Source organism: Arachis ipaensis, chromosome B07 (genome assembly GCF_000816755.2).
Source record: "Arachis ipaensis cultivar K30076 chromosome B07, Araip1.1, whole genome shotgun sequence".
Lineage (NCBI taxonomy): Eukaryota > Viridiplantae > Streptophyta > Magnoliopsida > Fabales > Fabaceae > Arachis > Arachis ipaensis.
Genome location: NC_029791.2, coordinates 70,863,083 through 70,885,457, shown reverse-complemented (window position 1 = coordinate 70,885,457; position 22,375 = coordinate 70,863,083). Strand labels below are relative to the sequence as shown.

Here is a 22,375-nt window from a genome sequence, read left to right as displayed (position 1 = left end):
CATTCATGAATATGGCATGAGGGTTGAATTCATTGATATTACTCACAATAATATCTACTATTTCTATTTCTATTATTTATTTTTTTTTGGTGTGTTTAACTAACATTTTTTGTCTTGAAATATCATTATCATTATCAGTATTCATATACATTAAAGAAAATAAATAAATTATCAAAATGGTCTCTTAAATATTATTCATTAATCAAATTAATTTTTCAAATTTTAAAAAATTTAATTTTTATACACGGATAAATTTTTAAAATTAAACTCAATTTTTATATCACATAAATTATCTAGATTTCTAGTCTTGAAACTTGAACCCAAGAAGTCAATTTCCGATATCACATTTGTTATTATTATACTCATAATTTATTAATTATTAATAAACAAATTCCACCAACGCTAGATAATGGCAATTTTTTGCCCTGAGTGATTAAAGGGTATATATAAAACATAAAAAAGATTTTAAACGTGGCCCTGGATATAATAAATACTAAATACTCAAAAAAGTAAAAATAGATTTTAAATATACCAATAAATATATTAGAATCTTAAGACAGATCAATTTCTCATACATATGATGTTAGGACTTAGGACATAGAACCCACTAAAGATCACTTCCGCATAAATTTCTTAATCCATAATAATCGCATACATTGGACTATCTTCTTTCTTTGTAAAGCCTTTTTCTTTTTTGGGGGGCTACTTCTCATAATGCATTTGAGTGGGGAGTGTCACAACTTGTTTTATCAAACACCCAAAATGGAAAGTTACATCGACTTAATTAAACTATAGGCAATAATAGTATATTATATAATTTTTTTTTTACCAAAGATAAGGAAACTCGAAACCACAACCTCTTAGTTGAGTATAGAAAAACTATACCATTTGAACTATGACTCATTGGCAGCAATAAGAGTATATTAATATTATAGACAAAATTGTATGTTTATCTCAATATTTTAATTAAATTAACCTATAGTTTTATAAAAATTGATAACAAATTTTTCGGTAAACATGACACTAAACCAATTAGACTATATTTGAGTTAATAGTCAAAATCGTCCCTGAAAGATACCTCGATCTCCATATGAATCCCCGAAAGATAAAATTAATCAAAATCGTCCCCGAAAGATGACGGATATGACCACGTTAGTCCTTCCGTCATCTTGTCCGCTGAGTTGGTTGACCTTGGGTGACGTGTTCCGTTAACTGCCTGCGTGGCACAATAACAAAACGACGCCGTTTTGATTCAATGGCCTTCAGATCTTGATACGACGTCGTTTAGTGTCCAGGTCTTGATACAATCAACCTTCTACCTTCCTCAACCTTCCTCAACCTTACCAGTGCCACCATCTGTCACAAGCATTTCATTATACAGCTTCCTTGCAACCTCAACGTTCTCCATTTTAACCAAACAATTCAGCAACGAATTAGAAGCGACAACTGGTGCGGTATTTGTAACCCACTAACTTACCGGCAAGTGCACCGGGTCGTACCAAGTAATACCTTACGTAAGTAAGGGGTCGATCCCACGAGAATTGATGGATTAAGCAACAATAGTATTTGATAGGCTTAGTTAGACAAACAGAAAAGAGTAATTGAGGGTTCAAAAGTATTAAACAATAAAGAAGAGTTTGAAGACAGGCAAGTGAATAGGTGAGGAATAAAATATTGAGAATGCAGTTAAGGCTTTAGAGTTATCTATTTTCTGGATTGACTTTTCTTATTAACTAATTTTAATCATGTAAGATTTAATTCATGGCAAACTATTTGTTACTAGACCCTAATTCCTTAGACCTTCCTAGTCTCCTCTAAAATTCATCAACTGCCAATTCCTTGGTCAATTAATTCCAATTAGAGGGTGATGATCAAATTCTAGTTTATATGCCACAAGAATCCTAATTATCCAAAAATAAAGGGATTATATATCACGTATCCCGTTAAATACAAACAATTAGAAATTCAGGATAATATGTTTTCAAGCTATTGTTCAAGTAAAGAGTTTTTCCAAGTTATACAAGAACTCAAATAGAACGTGGGTCATACTTCCGTTCCACCCAAATTCATAAAATAAAGAACGAAAATAATTATTGAAATATAAATCAAAACATGAATTAAAATAGAAAAATAATATTATCAATCTATACAATAGACAGAGCTCCTAACCTTAACAATGGAGGATTAGTTGCTCATGGAATATGGAATGTAAATTTTGTATGGAATAATGTTGTTCTGGAACCACCCTGTTGGGATCCCTTTTATAACTAATCCTAATAATTTAAAAATCAAATATCTAAAATTAAAATTAAAATAATATCTTTTCCTAAAATAATATTTGAATTTAAATTCGAATTAATTAACAAGTCTTCAGCTGATGGGTGGGGACCACTTGATTTGTCCATTCTGCAGCTTCCAATCTGTGTTTTCTGCACATGGCGCATGTCCTTTTTCGCGAGTCACGCGGACGCGTCGGTCACGCGTTCGCGTCAGGCACGCGATCGCGTCATTGCGAATTCCTCCATTGCGCGCGGTCGCGTGAGCCATGCGTCCGCGTCGGTATTCGCTGGTCATCTCCTTGGTTTCTTCTCTTTCTCTGTAGAAACTTCATCAAATCCATCAGAATGCTACCTAGGATGAATAAAATTGCACAAAACTCAAAATAGCATCCATAGTGGCTAAAATATAATTAATTCTTAATTAAACTCAACAAGTTAGATGCAAATTCACTAGGAAAAGATAGGAAAGATGCTCACGCATCACAACACCAAACTTAAATTGTTGCTTGTCCTCAAGCAACCAAAAACTAATATAAGCTTAGGATGTGAATTTGCATGAGAATGAGAGTTCGATTAAGCTCATGTCTCTTCTTATAGTGGGGTTTACAACTGCAATCCTGAATAGTTTTGGCATCTCAATTTATCCTTTGAAGTTCAGAATGATTGGCATCCATAAGAACTCAGAATCCAAATAGTGTTATTGATTCTCCTAATTCAGTATGTTGATTCTTGGACACAGCTACTTTATGAGTCTTGGCCATGACCCTAAGCATTTTATTTTCCAGTATTACCACCGGATACATAAATGCCACAGACACATAACTGGGTGAACCTTTTCAGATTGTGACTCAGCTTTGCTAGAGTCCCTAGTTAGAGGTGCCCAGAGTTCTTAAGCACACTCTTTTTGCTTTGGATCACGACTTTAACCGCTCAGTCTCAAGCTTTTCACTTGACACCTTCACACCACAAGCACATAGTTAGGGACAGCTTGATTTAGCCACTTAGGCCAAGATTTTATTCCTTTGGACCCTCCTATCCATTAATGCTCAAAGTCTTTGATCCTTCTTACCCTTTGCCTTTTAGTTTAAAGGGTTATTGGCTTTTTCTGCTTGCTTTTTCTTTTTCTCTCTTTGTATTTTTTTTTTCTATATTTTTTTTCCCGCAAGTTTTGTGTTTTTCACTGCTTTTTATTGCTTCAAGAATCAATTTTATGATTTTTCAGATTATCAATAACAATTCTCTTTTTTTTTCATTATTCTTTCAAGAGCCAACAATTTTAACATTCATAAACTTCACTATAAAAAATATGCAATGTTCAAGCATTCATTCAGAATCACAGAAAATACCACCACATCTAAGTAAATGAGACTACTCTAAAAATTAAACTCAAATTCTCATGCACTACATCTGTTCTTCTTTCTTTTTGATTTCAAGCTTAGTGGGCAATACATGAGACATCTTTCAGAATTAAAGCACTTAACAGAAAAATTAAGCTATAACCTAAGAATCTACTAATAAAGGATCATGCAATAAACAAAACAAAGTAGCAGGAAACCGGAACATACATAATAAAAGCGGGAGGGAATAAAAAATGAAAGGAACTCAACCACCTGGGTTATCTTAGCGGTTGTTTTATTCTTCAGGTTGCGCTCCTTTGTGAAGATGATTCGCCTCCTTTTTTGTGCCATAGGAATAAACAGAAAACCTTTAAGCAAAACGTCAACACCAAACTTAAAGGTTTGCTTGTCCTCAAGTAAACAAGAACTGAAAATAGAAGAGACAAATATTAAGGTGAAAGAAAAATAAAAGGATAAGAGAATAAGAGAGAAAGAAACTTGGGCGGCGCAAACGACGCGTTCGCGTCATGCATGCGATCGCGTACATCGCGCATTCTTCATAATGACGCGTTAGCGTCAGGCACGCGTCTGCGTGCCCTGGATTTTGTGCGATTCGCGCGAAGCCAGCCGCGCGCCCGCGTGACTTTCTGTTCGCATGGCTTGGAAGCCAAATTCTCATATGACGCGTTCGTGTCGTGCATGCGCACGCGTGGATGGCCATATGTGCAACTAACGCGAATGCGTCAATCACGCGTCCGCGTGACCAAATTTGTGCTTTTAGCACACTTCTTGCCCCAAGCCAGCATAACTCTCTGTCCAGACACCTTTTACGTCGATTTTTCGGGTCACGCGCCCGCGTGGGTGACGCGCCCACGTGAATGGCGAAAATCACAAACGACGCGAACGCGTGGGGTACGCGTTCGCGTAGGATCGTCTTTGCTAAAGGCATGAGTCCAGCGCCACTCCCGCTCAACTCTCTGTCAATTTTCATTTTTCACGCACACATGATTGATGCGTCCGCGTCACTGACGCTTGCGCGTCATGTGCCTCCCCCGCCCCTTTTTTTTTTTGAAATATAGCTTGAGGTGTTCGGTTCCTGGAAGAACATGGCTGCATGATCAGAAAATTAGTAAGAACTCAATAAAAATAAAATAACTAAGAAAACTACTACTACTATGAAAAATAGCTAAGTATATGAATTTATCGGGTTGCCTCCCGACAAGCACTTCTTTAACGTCACTAGCTTGACAATCAGCTCTGCTAGTTCAGCAGATGAGTGGACCTCTGGCGATCAATCTCGCCTTCAAGATAGTGCTTCAACCTCTGGCCATTCACTGTGAATTTCCTGTCAGAATTCTCTTCCTGTATTTCCACATGACCATATGGTGAAGCTCTGATAACCACAAACGGTCCTAACCACCGGGATTTCAACTTCCCGGGAGAGAATTTGAGCCTTGAATTATATAGAAGCACTCTGTCCTGGCTCAAAGACTCTGATGGCTATCTTCTTGTCATGCAATAGCTTAGTTCTCTCCTTATAGAGCTTGGCATTCTCATAGGCTGAATATCTGAATTCATCAAGCTCATTCAACTGAATCATCCGCTTAATTCCCGTAGCTTCTGAATCAAGATTCAGGTACCTAATTGCCCAATAAGCCTTGTGCTCCAGCTCAACTGGCAAGTGACAGGCTTTGCCATAGACCAATTGATATGGGGACATGCCAATTGGAATCTTATATGCGGTCCGGTAAGCCCAGAGAGCATCATCAAGCTTCTTAGACCAGTCCTTTCTTGAAATACTAACGGTCTTCTCCAGAATCCTCTTATGCTCCCTGTTGGAAACTTCAACCTGCCCACTTGTCTGAGGGTGATAGGGGGTTGCTACTTTATGACAGACTCCATATCTATGCAGAAGAGAGTCCAGCTGTCTGTTACAGAAGTGGCTTCCTCCATCACTAATGAGTGTCCTTGGGACACCAAACCGGCTGAAGATATATCTCTGAAGAAAGCTCATTACCACCTTGGCATCATTAGTGGGCAAAGCCACAGCTTCCACCCACTTGGACACATAGTCAACTGCCACTAGAATATAGTTGTTTGAATGTGAGGTTGGGAAAGGTCCCATGAAATCAATTCCCCACACATCAAACAACTCAACCTCAAGAATCCCCTACTGTGGCATTTCATGGTTGGCAGGGAGATTCGTTGCTTTTTCACATCTGTCACATTGCTTTACAAATGCTCTTGAGTCTTTGAAGAGAGTCGGCCAGTAAAACCCGCTCTGAAGAACCTTTGTAGCTGTCCTTTCACCACCAAAGTGGCCTCCATACTCAGAACCATGACAGTGCTAAAGAATCTGCTATTTTTCTTCATCTGAGACACACCTCCAGATAATTCCATCTGAACACCTTTTAAAAAGGTATGGTTCCTCCCAAAATGTAGTACTTTGCATCAGTCAATAGCTTTTTCACTTGTTGCCTACTGTACTCCCTTGGGATAAAATTCATGGCCTTATAATTTGCAATGTCTGCAAACCATGGAGCCTGCTGAATGAGGAACAATTGCTCATCCGGAAATGTCTCAGTTACAGCTGTGGGTGGTTGCACTCCTGCTTCAGGCTCAATTCTGGAGAGATGGTTAGCTACTTGATTTTCTGACCCTTTCCTGTCTTTTATCTCAATATCAAACTCCTGAAGGAGCAACACCCATCTGATTAATCTTGGTTTAGAATCCTGCTTGGTTAGAAGGTACTTCAAAGCAGCATGGTCAGTGTAAATAATAACCTTAGAACTAAGTAAATAGGACCTAAACTTATCAACAACATACACAACAACTAATAATTCCTTTTCTGTAGTTGTGTAATTCTTTTGAGCATCATTTAACACACGACTCGCATAATAAATGACATGTACAAGCTTACCATGCCTCTGTCCTAAAACAGCTCCTATAGCAAAATCACTAGCATCACACATTAATTCAAATGGTAAATTCCAGTCAGGGGAAGCTATAATGGGAGCAGAAGTAAGGTTTGCTTTCAGAGTTTCGAAAGCATGCAGACAATCAGAATTAAAGACAAAAGGAACATCAACAACCAACAGGTTGCTGAATGGTTTATCAATTTTAGAAAAATCCTTTATAAATCTTCTATAAAATCCTGCATGACCCAAGAAACTCCTGATTGCCTTAACATTGGTTGGTGGTGGTAATTTTTCAATTACCTCCACCTTTGCTCTGTCAACCTCAATTCCCTTACTTGAAATCCGGTGTCCAAGAACAATGCCTTCTGTAACCATAAAATGGAATTTTTTCCAATTTAAAACAAGGTTTGATTCTTGACACCGTTTCAAGACAAGAGATAAATGTTTAAGACAGGATTCAAAAGAATTACCAAAAACAGAAAAGTCATCCATAAATATCTCAATAAACTTTTCAACCATATCAGAAAAAATTGAAAGCATACACCTCTGAAAAGTTGCTGGAGCATTGCAGAGTCCAAATGGTATTCTCCTGTAGGCAAATACTCCAAAGGGGCATGTGAATGCTGTCTTCTCTTGATCTTGAGGATCCACTGCAATTTGATTATATCCAGAATATCCATCTAGAAAATAATAAAAAGCATGACCAACTAACCTCTCAAGCATCTGATCAATGAAAGGCAGGGGGAAATGATCCTTCCTTGTAGCAGTGTTGAGCCTCCTGTAGTCTATGCACATTCTCCATCCTGTGACTGTTCTTGTCGGAATAAGCTCATTCTTTTCATTCTTGATCACTATCATCCCTCCTTTCTTGGGAACTACCTGCACAGGACTTACCCAAGGACTGTCAGAAATAGGGTAAATAATACATGCTTTCCATAATTTCATTACCTCTTTTTGGACCACCTCTTTCATCGTTGGATTGAGTCTCCTTTGTGGTTGCACAACTGGTTTGGCATCATCTTCAAGGAGGATCTTATGCATACACTTGGTTGGACTAATCCCTTTCAAGTCACTAATGGTCCACTCAAGAGCTGTTTTATGGCTCTTGAGCACTGAAACAAGCGCCTCTTCCTCTTCAGGCTTCAAGGAAGAACTAATAATTACTGGATATGAATCATTTTCACCCAAGAACACATATTTCAGAGAAGGGAGTAAGGGTTTGAGCTCAAGCTTGGGGGCTTTCTCTTCCTTGATTGGCGTGTTCATCAGCTCCTTTTGGGGTGGTGAATCGTCAACTTCAACTAATTTACACTCAGAAATAGGATCTAGATCATCATCAAGTACCTCAGTTTCCAGTACTTCTTGAACAAGTGGTTCAATAACATCTATTTTCATACACCCCCCAGAATCATTGGGGTGCTTGAGGGCTTCAAAAACATTTAGGACCACCTGTTCTTCATTGACCCTCAGGGTTAATTCACCCTTTTGCACATCAATCAGAGATCTACCTGTAGCTAAAAAGGGTCTACCAAGTATAATAGAGGGTTTTACCTCCTCTTCCATGTCTAATATAACAAAATCAACAGGAAAAATAAATGGTCCTACTTTAACAAGTAAATCTTCAACCACACCCACAGGTAATTTAATAGAAAAGTCAGCAAGTTGAAGAGAAATACGAGTGGGTTTTACCTCCTCAATTTGAAGCTTTTTCATCACTGAAAGTGGCATGAGGTTGATGCTAGCTCCAAGATCACATAAAGCTCTCTGAATGCCGACTTCTCCAATGGTGCAAGGAATGACAAAGCTCCCTGGGTCTGGCATCTTCTCAGGAAGGGTGTGTTGAATTATAGCACTGCATTCCTTGGTTAACACCACGATTTCTTGCTCCTTCCAATTCCTCTTATGGGTCAACAACTCTTTCATAAATTTAGCATAGAGAGGCATTTGCTCCAGAGCCTCTGCAAAAGGGATGTTGATCTGCAGCTTCTTGAAGACATCTAAAAATTTAGAGAATTGCTTTTCTTTGGACGCCTTCTGAAGCCTCTGAGGATATGGCATTTTTGGCTTATATTCTGGGGCCTTTGGTAAGGTGGGAAAAGTGTCAAGAGAGTCAAGAAATGGGTTGTCTGCACGTTTAGGAGGGGCGTGCTCTACTTCTTCCTTCTTCTCCTCTGGAGTTTCCTTTTCAACTAGATCTTCATTGACCTTGGTCTCAGAACCAGCTACCTTACCACTTCTCAATTGAATAGCCTTACAATCTTCTCTTGGGTTCAGCACTGTATCACCAGGGAACGTATTTGAGACCTTTCAGGTAATTGCTTGCTCATTTGACCCATTTGCACCTCCAAGTTTCTAATGGAGGCTCTAATTTCTTGTATGAAACTCATCATCATCTCCCATTTAGAATCTTCTTGGGATTTAAAATTTGCATGCCACCCATCTGTTGAGTAAGTAGATTTATCTGCTGAGACATAAGTTTGTTCTGAGCAAGAAGAACATTAATAGCTTCTACTTCCAACACGCCTCTCTTCTGAGGGGTCTCAGAGTTCACAGGATTCCTGTTAGATGAATATAAAATGGTTGCTTGCAACCAATTCAATCAGCTCAATAGTCTCCTTTGGTGTCTTCTTCTTGTGCAATGAACCGCCTGCAGAAGTATCTAAGCTCATCTTGGACATCTCACCTAAGCCTTCATAAAAGATATCCAGTTGGGTCCATTTGGAGAACATGTTTGGAGGGCATTGCCTAGTCAGCAGCTTGTATCTCTCCCAAGCTTCATAAAGAGTTTCACCCTCCTTCTGTCTGAAAGTCTGAACCTCCAACCTAAGCTTAGTTAGCTTCTTTGGTGGGAAAAATTTAGTGAGAAATTCAGTAACGACCTTTTCCCAAGTATTCAGACTCTCCTTTGGTTGGGAATCTAGCCATAGCTTTGCTTTATCCCTCAAAGCAAACGGGAAAAGCATGAGTCTGTACACCTCTGGATTCACTCTATTTGTCTTCATAGTATCATATTTGCAGAAAATCAGATATGAACTGATTTGGATCTTCATGAGAAAGTCCATGATACTGGCAATTTTGTTGCACCAAGGTGACCAATTGTGGCTTCAACTCAAAGTTGTTTACATTTATAGGAGGCACCACAATACTTTTTCCATAAAGATCTGCAGTAGGGGCAGAATAAGAGCCAAGCACTCTCCTCTGTTGATCATCCCCATTCGGATTTACCACATTGGCATTAGCATTATTATTTGCCATAATGGATTCTGCAGCCTTGCAAAGTCTTGCTTGTTGTAAATGTCGCCTGAAAGTTCTTTCAGGTTCAGGATCAAAGTCTAAGAGATGTTCTTTGTCTCTGTTCCTGCGCATAAACAATCAGAAGACAAGAAAATATGGAACTCTCTACGTCAGAGTGTAGAGAAGTCCCTGTGAGGTAACCTGTATAAAATAATAAAATAAAAATACTAAGTAAATAAATAAAAATTCAAAAGGAAGTAAAACAATAAAGAAAATGGGGACAGGGGGAACGGGGAAAACAAGACGAAACGTACGGAAATAAACAAAAATTAAAAATAAAAATTTATAATAATAAAATAAAACTAATTAAAAAATCAAAACGCCTAATCTAAGCAATCAAATAACTAATAGTTGTTAATCACTATCAATCCCCGACAACGGCGCCAAAAACTTGGTGCGGTATTTATAACCCACTAACTTACCGTTAAGTGCACCGGGTCGTACCAAGTAATACCTTACATGAGTAAGGGGCGATCCCACGAGGATTGATGGATTAAACAACAATAGCGTTTGATAGGATTAGTTAGACAAACAGAAAATAGTGTTGGAAGTTCAAAAGCATTAAAAAGTAAATTCAAGAATTTCAGAAAACAAGCAGCAAATGAGTTGTGAAATATATATGGGAAAATAGTTAAGGCTTTAGAGTTATCTATTTTCTGGATTGACTTTTCTTATTAACTATTCTAATCATGCAAGATTTAATTCATGGCAAACTATTTGTGACTAGACCCTAATTCCTTAGACCTTCCTAGTCTCCTCTAAAATTCATCAACTGCCAATTCCTTGGTCAATTAATTCCAATTAGAGGGTGATGATTAAATTCCAATTTATATGCCACAAGAAGCCTAATTGTCCAAAAATAAAGGGATTATATGTCATGTATCCCGTTAAATACAAACAATTAGAAATTCAAAATAATATATTTTCAAGCTATTATTCAAGTAAAGAGCTTTTCCAAGTTATACAAGAACTCAAATAGAACATGGGTCATACTTCCGTTCCACCCAAATTCATAAAATAAAGAACGAAAACAATTATTGAAATATAAATCAAAACATGAATTAAAATAGAAAAATAATATTATCAATCCATACAATAGATAGAGCTCCTAACCTTAACAATGGAGGATTAGTTGCTCATGGAATATGGAATGTAAATTTGTATGGAATAATGTTGTGGAATATGTTATTCTGGAACCACCCTATTGGGATCCCTTTATAACTAATCCTAATAATTTAAAAATCAAATATCTAAATTTAAAATTAAAATAATATCTTTTCCTAAAATAAGATTTGAATTTAAATTCGAATTAATTAACAAGTCTTCAGCTGATGTGTGGGGACCACTTGATTTATCCATTTTGCACCTTCTAATCTGTGATTTCTGGGCTAAGAACTGGGTCAAAACGGCCCAGAAATCGCCCCCAGCGTTTTTCTACATTTTCTGCACGTGGCGTATGTGACGCGTCCGCGTCGTCCACGCGTTCGCGTCATTTGTGCAGATTCCAGTCCACGCGTTCGCGTCAGGCACGCGATCACGTCATTGCGATCTCCTCTATTCTGCGCGGTCGCGTGAGCCATGCGTCCGCATCGGTATTCGCTGGTCATCTCCTTGGTTTCTTCTCTTTCTCTGCAGAAACTCCATCAAATCCAGCCGAATGCTACCTAAAATAAATAGTATTGCACAAAACTCAAAATAGCATCCATAGTGGCTAAAATATAATTAATTCTTTATTAAATTCAACAATTTAGATGCAAATTCACTAGGAAAAGATAGGAAAGATGCTCACGCATCACTCATCAACAAGAAGAGAAGTTGGAGTGAAAAAGAAACTGTGATCTTCACCCAAGAGTGTAGTGCAATCATTAAAAAGGGACTTCCACCAAAACTCAAAGATCCAAGGAGCTTCTTTATACCATGCACTATTGGGAATATAGCTATTGATAAAGCACTATGTGACCTGGGGGCAAGTATTAATCTGATGCCTCTTGCCATGATGAAGAAATTGATGATAAAAGAGGTTAAGCCTACACGAATGTCATTACAACTTGCTGACAGATCCCTCAAAATACCAAATGGAGTGGTGGAGAACTTACTGGTGAAAGTTGGAAAATTCATTTTTCCAGCTGATTTTGTGATTCTGGATATGGATGAGGAAGGGAACAACTCAATCATCCTTAGAAGACCTTTTCTAGCAACTGCCAGGGCAATCATTGATGTTAAGAAGGGAGAAATGGTTCTCAGGGTGCATGAGGAGCAAATGGTTATCAATGTTTTCAAAGCAATGCCATAACCTGCGGAGAACGAAAATTGCATGAGGCTTAATATGATAGATGATCTGGTTGAAGAAGCACTTGAAGCAGACCAATGTGAAGACCATGAGGGGGAAGCTCAGGACATTCAAGAGGAAGATTCACAAGAGGTAGAAGCACTGAAAGATTCAAGTGGAGTTAAGGAGGAAGAGGCACCAAAGCAAGAGTTAAAACCTCTCCCTCCTCATCTCAAATATGCATTCCTTGATGAAGAGGATAACCTTCCAGTAATCATTAATTCATCCTTGAGCAAGAAAGATGAAGCCAAAATGATTGGGGTGTTGAAAACTCACAAGACAGCTTTAGGGTGGACAATTGATGACATCAAAGGTATAAGCCCTGCTGTTTGTATGCACAAGATCTTGCTAGAAGAAGATTCAAGACCAGTGGTACAACCTCAAAGGAGGCTTAACCCAACCATGAAGGAAGTAGTTCAGAATGAACTCATCCCTACAAGGATATTGACAGGGTGGAGGATGTGTATTGACTATAGAAGGCTGAATGATGCCACAAGGAAGGGCCACTTCCCTCTTCCCTTCATTGATCAGATGTTAGAAAGATTGGTTGGCCATGCTTACTATTGCTTCTTGGATGGGTACTATGGATACAATTAGATAGTGGTGGACCCCAAGGACCAAGAAAAGACCTCCTTCACTTGTCTATTTGGAGTCTTTACCTACAGAAGAATGCCCTTTGGGCTGTGCAATGCCCCTGTTACCTTTCAAAGGTGTATGCTTTCCATATTTTCTGACATGGTAGAAAATTTTTTAGAAGTTTTCATGGATGATTTTTCTGTCTTTGGCAATTCATTTGATACTTGCTTGCACCATTTAACTCTTGTCTTGAAAAGATGCCAAGAAACTAATTTGGTTTTAAATTGGAAAAAATGCCATTTCATGATTTCTGAGGGGATAGTTTTTGGGCATAAGGTTTTTCAAGTAAGGGTATAAAAGTTGATAAAGCTAAGATAGAGATCATAGAAAAGCTTCCTATACCAGCTGATGTGAAAGCCGTGAGAAGTTTCTTGGGGCATGCTGGTTTTTATAGGAGATTCATCAAAGACTTTTCAACACTTGTTAGTGGTTGACAATCCTTTTGTCTTTGATGATAGCTATAAACATGCCTTTGAAACTTTGAAAAATAAACTCACTACAACACCAACCATCACACCCCCAGATTGGGAATTGCCTTTTGAACTCATGTGTGATGCAAGTGACTTTGCAATTGGTGCTGTATTGGGACAGAAAAAAGATAAGCTGCATCATGTTATATACTATGCAAGTAAGGTGTTAAATGAAGCCCAGAAAAATTACACCACCACAGAAAAATAACTCTTGGCAATCGTATATGCATTTGATAAATTTAGACAATACTTGATTGGTTCAAAAGTTGTAGTGTATACTAACCATGCTACTCTCAAGTATCTCATGTCTAAACAGGATGCCAAGCCAAGGCTCATCAGATGGGTGCTATTACTACAAGAGTTTGATATTGAAGTGAGGGATAGGAAATGAAGTGAGAACCAAGTTGCAGACAATCTTTCAAGACTACCACAAGGGACTAACCAAGAATCTCCACAACCAGTGAATGAAAAATTTCCAGAAGAACATCTCTTGCAAATCCAACAAGCTCCTTGGTTTGCAGATATGGCAAACTACAAAGCAGGAAGAATCATACCACAAGATTTCACTAGACAGCAAGTGAAGAAGTTGCTCACTGAAGCCAAGTCATTCTTGTGGGATGAGCCATTTCTGTTCAAAAGATGCCCAGATGGAATGATTAGAAGATGTATACCAGAGGAGGAAATGAAAAATATTTTATGGCATTGTCACAATTCAAGCTATGGTGGCCACTTTGGAGTAGGGAGAACAACTGCAAAAATCCTTCAAAGTGGATTCTATTGGCCCTCTATTTTCAAGGATTCTAGAGAATTTGTAAGCCAATGCAATGAATGCCAGAGAACAGGAGGCTTCACAAGGAAGAATGAGATGCCTCAGAAATATATTTTGGAGGTGGAACTATTTGACATATGGGTAATTGACTTCATGGGCCCCTTCCTTCCATCATACTCTTTCAAATACATTCTGGTGGCTGTAGAATATATTTAAAAATGGGTGGAAGCTATAGCAACCACCACATGTGATGCTAATGTGGTTTTGCAGTTTCTCAGAAGAAATATTTTCACTAGGTTTGGAGTACCAAAGGGACCCATAAGTGATGGTGGGAGTCATTTTTGTAACAAACATATGAACACCCTCCTTCATAGATATGGAGTAACACATAAGGTAGCTATACCTTACCACCCACAGACCAATGGACAGGCTGAGCTAGCAAATAGGGAGCTAAAGAAGATTTTGGAGAAAACTGTGGGAGCCACAAGAAAATACTGGGCAAGAAAACTAGATGATGCCCTCTGGGCATATAGAACAGCATTTAAAACTCCTATTGGAAGGTCTCCTTTCCAGCTAGTGTATGGTAAAGCTTGCCATCTCCCTATGGAACTCAAACACAAAGCTTTCTGGGCCACAAAACTCCTCAATTTGGATGCTCAAGCAGCTGGGGAGAAAAGATTGCTACAGCTCAATGAATTGGAAGAATTTAGATTGGAAGCATATGAGAATGCCAGGATATACAAAGAAAGAGCCAAGCAATGGCATGACAAGAGGATTGCACCTAGGATATTTGAACCAGGACAGTAAGTATTGCTTTTCAATTCAAGATTGAAAATTTTCCCTGGGAAGCTTATATCCAAATGGACTGGTCCTTATACCATCACCAAAGTGTTTCCTCATGGTCACTTAGAATTGCTTGATGAAATTTCAAAAGAAACATTCACAGTCAATGGCCATAGAGTGAAGCATTACCTTGGTGGATCATGGAACAAGGAAGGAAGTGTGCATCTGCTGACATGAACAAAGAAGTTGCAACGTGGTGCACGAAATTGTGATCATCAACAATGGCGCCAAAAGACTTGGTGCTCTCAAACGTGAATCACACTTTGTCACAACTTCGCACAACTAACCAGCAAGTGCACTGGATCGTCCAAGTAATAAACCTTACGTGAGTAAGGGTCGATCCCACGGAGATTGTCGGCTTGAAGCAAGCTATGGTCACCTTGTAAATCTCAGTCAGGCAGATTCAAATGGTTATAGAGAATTGATAATTAAAACATAATTAAAATATAAACTAGGATAGAGATACTTATGTAATTCATTGGTGAGAATTTCAGATAAGCGTATAGAGATGCTTTCGTTCCTCCTGAACTTCTGCTTTCCTGTTGTCTTCATCCAATCATTCCTACTCCTTTCCATGGCAAGCTGTATGTTAGGCATCACCGTTGTCAATGACTACATCTCGTCCTCTCTGTGAAAATAGTCCAATGCGCTATCACTGCATGCCTAATCATCTGTCGGTTCTCGATCATACTGGAATAGGATTTACTATCCTTTTGCATCTGTCACTATGCCCAGCACTCGCGAGTTTGAAGCTCGTCACAGCCATCCCTTCCCGGATCCTACTCGGAATACCACAGACAAGGTTTAGACTTTTCGAATCTCAGGAATGGCCATCCATGGGTTCTAACTTATACCACGAAGACTCTAATATCTCGGACTCAGTCCCCTGTATTAGATATCTAAGAGATACTCATTCTATCTCATCTTCATGTAGAACGGAAGTGGTTGTTAGGCACGTGTTCATAAGTGAGAATGGTGATGAGTGTCACATAATCATCACATTCATCATGTTCTTGGGTGCGAATGAATATCTTAGAATAGGAATAAGCTTGAATTGAATAAAAAAACAATAGTACTTTGCATTAATACTCGAGGAATAGCAGAGCTCCACACCTTAATCTATGGTGTGTAGAAACTCTACCGTTGAAAAAACATAAGAACAAGGTCTAGGCATGGCCGAGAGGCCAACCTCCATGATCTCAGAACTAAACATCCCAAAGATCCCTGAATACAATAGTAAAAAGTCCTATTTATGCTAAACTAGTTACTAGGGTTACAGAGATAAGTAAATGATGCAGAAATCCACTTCCGGGGCCCACTTGGTGTGTGCTTGGGCTGAGCATTGAAGCTTTCACGTGGAGAGGTCTTTCTTGGAGTTAAACGCCAGTTTATAACCTGTTTCTGGTGTTTAACTCCACTTTGCAACCTGTTTCTGACGTTTGACTCCAGAATAGGGCAGGGAGCTGGAATTGAACGCCAGTTTTCATCGTCTAAACTCGGGCAAAATATGAACTATTATATATTTCTGAAAAGCCCTGAATGTTTACTTTCCACCGCAATTGAGAGCACACCATTTGGAGTTCTGTAGCTCCGGAAAATCCACTTTGAGTGCAGGGAGGTCAGAATCCAACAGCATCTGCAGTCCTTCTTCAACCTCTGAATATGATTTTTGCTCAAGTCCCTCAATTTCAGCCAGAAAATACCTGAAATCACAGAAAAACAGACAAACTCATAGTAAAGTCCAGAAATGTGATTTTTATTTAAAAACTAATAAAAATATATTAAAAACTAACTAAATCATACTAAAAACTATGTAAAAATAATGCCAAAAAGCGTATAAATTATCCGCTCATCACAACACCAAACTTAAATTGTTGCTTGTCCCCAAGAAACTGAAAATCAAATAGGATAAAAAGAAGAGAATATACTATAAATTCCAAAATATCAATGAAACTTAGCTCCAATCAGATGAGCGGGACTATTAGCTTTTTGTCTCTTGAATAGTTTTGGCATCTCACTTTATCCCTTGAAGTTCAGAATGATTGGCATCTATAGGAACTTATAATTCAGGTAGTGTTATTGATTCTCCTAGTTCAGTATGTTGATTCTTGAACACAGCTACTTTATGAGTCTTGGCCGTGGCCCTAAGCACTTTGTTTTCCAGTATTACCACCGGATATATAAATGCCACAGACACATAACTGGGTGAACCTTTTCAGATTGTGACTCAGCTTTGCTAAAGTCCCCAATTATAGGTGTCCAGGGTTCTTAAGCACACTCTTCTTTTGCTTTGGACCTCGACTTTAACTGCTCAGTCTCAAGTTTTCACTTGACACCTTCACGCCACAAGCACATGGTTAGGGACAGCTTGGTTTAGCCTCTTAGGCCAGGATTTTATTCCTTTAGACCCTCCTATCCACTGATGCTCAAAGCCTTGGATCCTTTTTATTACCCTTGCCTTTTGGTTTTAAGGGCTATTGGCTTTTTGCTCTTGCCTTTTGGTTTAAAGAGCTTTTGGATTTTTTTGCTTGCTTTTTCTTTTTCTTTCTCTCTCTTTTTTTTTTCGCCATTTTTCTTTTCTCTTTTTTTTTCCGCAAGCTTTTGTATTCACTGCTTTTTCTTGCTTCGAGAATCAATTTTATGATTTTTCAGATTATCAAATAACATGTCTTCTTTTTCATCATTCTTTCAAGAGCCAACATATTTAACATTCATAAACAACAATTTCAAAAGACATATGCACTGTTCAAGCATTCATTCAGAAAACAAAAAGTATTGTCACCACATCAAAATAATTAAACCAATTTCAAGGATGAATTCAAAACCATGTACTTCTTGTTCTTTTGTAATTAAAACATTTTTCATTTAAGAGAGGTGATGGATTCATAGGACATTCATAGCTTTAAGACATAGACACTTAAACACTAATGATCATATAGTAAAGACACAAACATAAATAAAACATAAAGCATAGTAAACGAAAAATAGAAAAATAAGAACAAGGAGATTAAGGAACGGGTCCACCTTAGTGAGGGTGGCGTCTTCCTCTTCTTGAAGAACCAATGGTGCTCTTGAACTCCTCTATGTCTCTTCCTTGCCTTTGTTACTTCACCCCTAGTGATTTTGGTGCTCCTATCCTTAGTTGCTCCCAATAGTTGTGTGGAGGAAAATGTATCCCTTGAGGCATCTCAGGAATTTCTTGGTGAGGGAATTCCTCATGCTCTTGTTGAGGTCCATGAGTGGGCAATCTTGTATGCAGTCAAATGCTCTACTACTGAGCTATGGACCCTTGAGATGAATCTCTCCATCTCCCATGACTCAGAGGTGGAAGCAATTGCCTTCCCTTTCCTCTTTCTAGAGGTTTCTCTGGCCTTAGGGGCCATAAATGGTTATGGAAAAACAAAAAGCAATGCTTTTACCACACCAAACTTAGAACGTTTGCTCGTCCTCGAGCAAAAGAAGAAAGAAGTGAGTAGAAGAAGAAGAAAATAGATGAGATGGAGAGGTGGGAGTGGTTTGGCCAAGGGGGGTTTTAGGTGGTTATGATGTGTGAAAAGGAAGGAGTGATGGTTTGAATTTGAGTGGGTGGGTGTAGGTGGGTTGTATGATGGTTTTGGAGGAGTAATGGAGGTGATTGGTGAAGGGTATTTGGGGAAGAGAGTTATGAAAAGGTGTGAAGAGGAGAGAAGAAGTGGTGGGGATCCTGGGGGGTCAAGGGTTTAACATCCTTGCTCCAATTAGGCGTGTAAAACGCCCTTGCTGTGCAATCCTGGCATTTAACGCCAGACTGCTGCCTGTTTCTGGTGTTAAACGCCCAAATGTAGCCTGTTTCTGGCATTTAACGCCAGGTAGATGCTTGTTTCTGGCGTTAAACGCCAGACAGATGCTTGTTTCTGGCGTTTAAATGCCAAAATGCTCCTCCTCCAGGGTGTGCTATTTTTAATACTATTTTTCATTCTGTTTTTGATTTTTCAGTAGTTTTTGTGACTCCACATGATCATCAACCTAATAAAACACGAAATAAAAATAAAAATAAAATAGATATAACTAAATAACATTGGGTTGCCTCCCTACAAGCGCATCTTTAATGTCAGTAGCTTGACAGTGAGCTCTCATGGAGCCTCACAGATGTTCAGAGCATTGTTGGGACCTCCCAACACCAAACTTAGAGTTTGAATGTAGGGGTTCAACACCAAACTTAGAGTTTAGTTGTGGCCTCCCAACACCAAACTTAAAGTTTGACTGTGGGGGCTTTGGTTGACTCTGCAGTGAGAGAAGCTTTTCATACTTCCTCTCCATGGTTACAGAAGGAGATCCTTGAGTTTTAAACACAAGGTTGTCCTCATTCAGTTGAAGGATCAATTCTCCTCTGTCCACATCAATCACAGCTCTTGCTGTGGCTAGGAAGGGTCTTCCAAGGATGATGGATTCATCCTCATCCTTCCCAGTGTCTAGGATTATGAAATCAGCAGGGATGTAAAGGCCTTCAACCTTCACTAACACGTCCTCTACTAATCCATAAGCCTGTTTTCTCGAGTTGACCGCCATCTCTAATGAGATTCTGGCAGCTTGCACCTCAAAGATCCCAAGTTTCTCCATTACAGAGAGTGGCATTAAGTTTATTCCTGACCCTAGGTCACACAAAGCCTTATCAATGGTTATGGTGCCTATGTTACAGGGTATTAAGAATTTACCAGGATCCTGTTTCTTTTGAGGTAATTTCTGCCTATCCAATGCATTTAGTTCATTAGTGAGCAAGGGAGGTTCATCTTCCCAAGTCTCATTACCAAATAATTTGGCATTCAGCTTCATGATTACACCAAGGTACTTAGCAACTTGCTCTTCAGTAATGTCTTCATCCTCTTCAGAGGATGAATACTCATCAGAGCTCATGAAGGACAGAAGGAGGTTCAATGGAATCTCTATGATCTCTAGATGAGCCTCAGATTCCTTTGGTTCCTCAAAGGGAAACTCCTTATTGGTCACTGAGCGTCTCAGGAGGTATTCCTCACCAGGATTCACATCTTCCTCCTCCTCTTTGGGTTTGGCCACACCAAGTAAGGTAATGGCCTTGCAATCTCTTTTTGGATTCTCTTCTGTATTGCTTGGGAGAGTACTAGGAGGAGTTTCAGTGACTCTTTTACTCAGCTGGCCCACTTGTGCCTCCAAATTTCTAATGGAGGACCTAGTTTCATTCATGAAACTTAGAGTGGCCTTAGATAGATTAGAGACTATATTTGCTAAGCTAGATGGATTCTGCTCAGAATTCTCTGTCTGTTGCTGAGTGGATGATGGAAAAGGTTTGCTATTGCTAAACCTGTTTCTTCCACCATTATTAAAGTCTTGTTGAGGCTTTTGTTGATACTTCCTTGAGAAATTTGGATGATTTCTCTATGAGGGATTATAGGTGTTTCCATAGGGTTCACCCATGTAATTCACCTCTGCTATTGCAGGGTTCTCAGGATCATAAGCTTCTTCTACAGAAGATGCCTCTTGAGTACTATTGGATGCAGCTTGCATTCCATTCAGACTCTGAGAAATCATATTGACTTGCTGAGTCAATATTTTGTTCTGAGCCAATATGGCATTCAGAGTATCAATTTCAAGAACTCCCATCCTCTGAGGCGTCCCATTACTCACAGGATTCCTTTCAGAAGTGTACATGAACTGGTTATTTGCAACCATGTCAATGAGTTCCTGAGCTTCTGATAAACTCCATTTGTAGGGTTTATCTTATGCCTCATTTAAGGGATTTTATAACCTTTTACCCACATTTATTCAATAAAATAGCATGGTTTTATAAATTCTCCTTTAATTGTGCAAAAAAGTGAAAACATGCTTTTTAGGTCCTTAATTGTTTAATTTTGATTTACCTTTGATTCCATTAGATGCCTTGATATGTTTGTTAAGTGATTTCAGATTTAGGAGGCAAAGATTGGATCAAGGAAATGAAGGAAAAGCATGTAAAAATGGAGAACTCATGAAGAAATGAAGGAATCGCAAAAGCTGTCAAGCCGACCTCTTCGCACTTAATCGACCATAACTTGCGCTACAGAGGTCCAAATGATGCGGTTCCAGTTGCGTTGGAAAGCTAACATCTGGGGCTTCGAAATGATATAATATTTGCCATATTTGCATCACGTTTAGGGGGGCACGCACGCGCCGATTTGCACGTGAATTATTAAAAGCAAATTAGTGGCCAGCGAATTCTAAAGCCTTGTGGCCCAATCCAACTCATTTTCTGATGCTATTTGACCCAAGGATTGAAGAGGGATGAGACATCTAGTCATTAGTTTAGTTTTCACATGCTTTTAGTTAGTTTCTAGAGAGAGAAGCTCTCACTTCTCTCTAGGATTAGGAGTAGGTTAGATCTAGATTAGGAATTCTTAGATCTAGGTTAATATCATGCTTTGATTTACTTTTCCTTTTGCAATTCTTCTTCTTCTACCTTTCCTCTCTCTATTTTAGCATTTAATTCTTGTAATCCTTTACTTTTATGTTCATGCACTTTTGTTTCTTCTATTTTCATTTCAATGCAATTTATATTTTCAAGTTCCTTTATTGTTCATTTGATTTGTTGCTGTTTAATTTCTTGCAATTGAGTAGTGTAGATTTACTTTCCTTGCACTTTTTACTATGCTTTCCTTTTATGCCTTCCAAGTGTTTGATAAAATGCTTGATTGGATTTTAGAGTAGAATTTTATGTTCTTGGCTTGGGAAGGTAACTTAGGAACTCTTGAGTTAGTAATGTCCAAGTGATTGACGATTGGGAGCCATTAACGCTAGATCTCACTAATTGATTTGGTGGAGAACTAGGACTTATGGTCTTGGATTGACATAGCTCACTTGACTTTCCTTTATTAGTTAGAGGATGACTTAGTGGGGTTGATCCTTGCCAATTATCATGTTGTGGTTAGTGATTAGGATAGAGATCCTTGACCACCAACCTTTGCCAAGACCTTTTTAGTTGTTAGTTTATTTTCATTGCCATTTACTTTTCATGTTTCTTATCCAAAAACCCCAAAATACCTCATAACCAATAACAAGACACTTCATTGTAATTCCTAGGGAGAACGACCCGAAGTTCAATACTTCGGTTTATAAATTTAGGGTTTGTTACTTGTGACAAACAATCTTTTGTATGAAAGGACTATTGTTGGTTTAGAAACTATACTTACAACGAGATTTCAATTGTGAATTATAAACCACACAAAAGTCTAATCATCAAAAATGGCGCCGTTGCCGGGGAGTTGCAATGGTGTTGTGTTATTGGTTATTGTATATATGTGAATATTGTGAATAGCTTGATTTTTAGATTGCTTGCTAGTCTTTTCTAGTCTAGGACTTTGTTTCATTATTTTTCTATTAGCTTTTGAATTTTATTTTCTTTTTTCATTATGAATTCTCACTTTGGCTATGAGTGTGATTACAATTATGTTGTAGGAAATAAGAGCTTCAATGAGGATGTGTACCAAGGATGGGACAACCAAAGGTGGGAGG

The 22,375-nt window shown here is 38.6% G+C and overlaps 1 protein-coding gene across 7 annotated transcripts in view; it reads right to left on the bottom strand.

The window, feature by feature from the left end:
• The window catches only part of LOC107609204, a 26,078-nt gene extending 4,122 nt beyond the window's left edge, over positions 1–21,956 (bottom strand). For all 7 annotated transcript variants that reach the window (XM_021105961.1, XM_021105962.1, XM_021105963.1 and 4 more), the window contains exons 1-2: positions 21,951–21,956; positions 19,711–19,716 (exon numbers count right to left, since the gene is read on the bottom strand). The gene's annotated coding sequence lies outside the window, so the exon portion shown is untranslated. The remainder of the gene's footprint in view (positions 1–19,710; positions 19,717–21,950) is intronic.